The sequence below is a fragment of the Petaurus breviceps genome, unplaced genomic scaffold (assembly GCF_028583685.1).
Source record: "Petaurus breviceps papuanus isolate PSGF00001 unplaced genomic scaffold, PetGlider_PUasm1.0 90804, whole genome shotgun sequence".
NCBI classification, from domain to species: Eukaryota; Metazoa; Chordata; class Mammalia; order Diprotodontia; family Petauridae; genus Petaurus; species Petaurus breviceps.
The window spans coordinates 15,992,643-15,996,570 of NW_027187348.1; positions in this window are offsets into that span (position 1 = coordinate 15,992,643).

The window sequence follows — 3,928 nt, forward strand, 5'->3', positions numbered from 1 at the left end:
TTTGAAATTTCAGGAAATGTTTCCAGGATTGGTATGTATTTTATTGTTGTATACTATGTCTTTGATGAATTATTCTATTTTAATTTATATTGCCAACCCTTTTTGTAATTTCCAAAACTCTTCACCTCCAAGTTGTACTTCATTTTCTATAATTTTAAGCTGGAAATTGTATGATACTGAAGTTTCATCATACCTCTTCTCTCTGTACCCAACTAGCTCCCCATTGGGGACTATTGGACAGGAATCGCAGCTCATAAGCACAACTCAGCCAATATTGCCTCCCTGAGTGGCATAAGTGGTTGCTAAATGGATATCTCTGAAACTTTCTGAGATTCCTGGAGGAGTTTTGTGAGTTCTAGAAGCTACATTTGATACCACTGTCACAAAACATACCTGGGTTTGCAGGTGCATGCCTGCAGGAGATGTCAGTGAAAGTCAATGCTTATCAGAGTAGTTACTCTGGTGGCAGAAATTAACCTGTAGGGACCTCTCAGGTGCTGAGAAAAGAACATTTTGCTGCTACAGAGTTTTTCATGGAACAAATACCTGAGGCACAATCATAAAACCTGGGTTATTGGTCTCATGCAAAGTAAAAGGGAGTTTAACCCCCAGATTAGAAGTTTTTAAAAGGTCAGAATTATGTATTCTTTAAAATTATTCAAACCACTTAAACTGGCATACCCACAGTAGACTTAAACTGCATACCCACATGAACAATATAAAAACAAAATCCTGTCACTGCTAGGAGCTTATATTTATTCAATTCAATTCAACAAATATTTATTAAGGACCTGCTATGTGCCAGGCACTGTACTAAACTATGGGGATAGAAATAAGCAAAAGAAAGACTCCCTGCCATCAAAAAGCTTACCATCTAATGAGGGAAGACAACATACAAAAGAAAGCTGGAAAGGAGTTTGGAAGTAGTGGGTACTCCATGCAGGAATGGAGTTCAGACCAACCAGAGCTGCAAATAGAAAGTGGAGAGTTGACTGGAAAGTTGATCTTATCTACTGAGCCAACACAACATCTACATATTTAAGTCAATTCAAAATATATATAGAAGAAATACAAAATAATTGCAGGGTGGGGAGCACTAATTCCTGGGAAGATCATGAAAGACCTCTTGAAGGAGCTGTCACTTGAACTGATCCATGAAATGATACAAGGGTTCCAGGAGGGTAGGGGAGAAGGGAAAACATTCCAGTCAGGAAGTGAAAACTTCTGAAATTATCACCAATTTAAATCAGAAGATAAATTTAAAAAAACATAGTCAAATTCTCCTGATTATAATCTCCTTTATGAATCCTAGGCTCTAGAGTGAGTGGTAATTCATGACCTTGCTTTGGTGATTGTTGGTAGATCTTTACTCCTAACCTATATCCTACTTAAGCCTCTTACAACAAGAACGATTTTTCCCACTTGGTAGCTCCGAGAAAATTATTTGTAAAGAAATAAAGTCTGCCTAAACTTCATGGACTTCATGACTTTTGTTTTGTTTCCTACCATTTCATATCTTAGGTTTTGTAGATTCCACTTTCTCAGAAGAAGCAAAAACAGTCATGAAAAAGAATCCTACTCTTTGATGAAGGTTCCTTTGACTGTTTGCCCTAATCAGAAGTTGCTAGCTTTTTACTTTACTTTTATTTTTCCCAGAGTTGTTGGTTGAGGAAAAACTTGGCTTATAGATATTGCGTTTTAATTTTTTTTTATGATAGCCTGTTGTTAATAGTGATTTGAGACAGTCTTCATGTAGGCAGAAATAATTTCTCTGAGCCTGTGTTCTTGAAGAGCATGAGTCATTTCCAGAACGGAACATTTTGAACAATACTTTAAATGTTTTTTTTTAAAGGCAAATAGGATTCATTATAAATATAATCAGAATTTAGCTGATCTCCTATCCTTCAATTATTCCATTGTCATCATAGGTCATTAATAATATATTAATAATATCTAGTAGTTAGATTTCTGATAATTTCTTATGTAGAGCACTGGCTATAAACCAAAGAAAATTATACAGGCATATGTATCAGCAAGCACCCCAAGCGTCCTCAGGGTTGCTGCCAACACAGGTTCTTAGATCTGCTTTGATAAAGGAAAGCAACTCAAAATGGGTTAACAAGCTTACTTTAATCAGTCAGATATGTATCATTTACCTAATTCAGGGGAAAAAGGTCAGCACCCCAAACTTCAGAATATACAGACAGAATTATCAAGACAGAAACAGATCAAGTAGACACATTTCCAAAACTGTCCAACCATTACATCCATACTAAATCAACATCTGGTTTTTCAAAGCCGGGGGGGGGGAGGGACGGGGGGCCTCTCAACAACCGGCTTCCTAGACTTTCATCTGATCAAATCACAGAACACTTCACAAAGTGAGCCCCCAAAACAAAGCTACACATCGGGGCTTATATAGCCTTCTCCTGGCTCAGAGAATGTAACAACCTTTTGGACCCACTGGCCAATCAAAAAGAATCTACTGAAAATCAAGCCTCCCACTCCAGGCTCCAGGTGCACTTTAGCCTAGGGGCAGGGAAGATCTTCCAATTTACATTCCCATTACAGCATATTAGTAGTAATGATTATCATGGCATATCTAAGTACAAGTGGGGAGATGTTACAGCAATCTTTCCCCAAAATGTATTACATGTTTCCCTATTGATAAGTAGGTGAATATGGAATATATCTGATTTTTATCAGTTTAGGAATCTCCCATCATCAGTGCAGAACATGTATTTTATAATTTGTTAGATAAGACTAGTATGATGCCCGAGGATAAGTATAGAGGTTATGTGACTTTCTCAGGTTTACAAAGATAGTCTCTGATGTGTTGGATTTGAATCCAGGTCTTCCTGATGACAAGCCCAACACACTACGCACCATAACATGTATTTTCTAAGCAGAGTATATGACTTGTAAATTAAATGCTTCTTGATGAGCCATTCATCACTGTGGAATCAAACAACACATTCAATTGCTGCATAGGTTATTGAAGTTGGTAATGTTGTTTTCTAAGAACAAAATGGTCACAGAATGTTCTTTTTTCCTAGATAGAGTTTACACTATGTCCCATTTTGTTACTAGTTGCTTCTAGAAGTACTTATACTTGCTTCTAAAGTGATGTTGGTATATACTAGAGCAGAACTGCAGATTACCAAAAGTCAAATTGATTTGTTAAATCAATTTCTCTCACTTAAATTCAATAGTCAATGGACTCTAGTTTTAAGTCTTTAGGATAACTTTGCATATCTACTCTAGGGTAAAAATGCATTGACTTTGTTTTGTAGCAGGTATTTTCTTAAATGATATGATTTCATTATGATTTACTTCAGTTTTTGGCTAAATTCTGGATGACAAATGATCAGAAATTGGGCGAGGTAGGTGGGGACATTATTACCTTCTGGCCAGTAGCCAAAAGCCAAAGATTTATTGAAGTGTACTATTAGTGGATATTGAGGAAATAAATTAAGCTAATGAAAATATGCTAAGAAATTAGGCTAGTTACTTTAACCACCATTCTAACCTTATTTTTCCCCCCTACACACATATGCACACACACACATATATATATATATATATATACATATCTCACATAATGTGTATATAAACCTATATATACACATATGTATATATACACACAAATAATATAATCATTTTAAAGAAACTCAGAAGAGGTCTATTTTAATCACCTAATTTACTTCCAAGTTGGAAACACATCATTTCCTCAGTGCTATAAATATTGGTAGAGGGAAACAGAAATAGATTGTGCAGATGCCAAACAGCATCATTTTTCCTAGCACACAGATGCAACTAAGGGTATCTTGGCAGTCTGTAATTTGTTTTTCATAGTACATATAGAAGATAACTTTTTGTTTGTTCCTCTTGGTGGTCATTTTCTTTGCAAAGGAGTCATGTTGTCAAG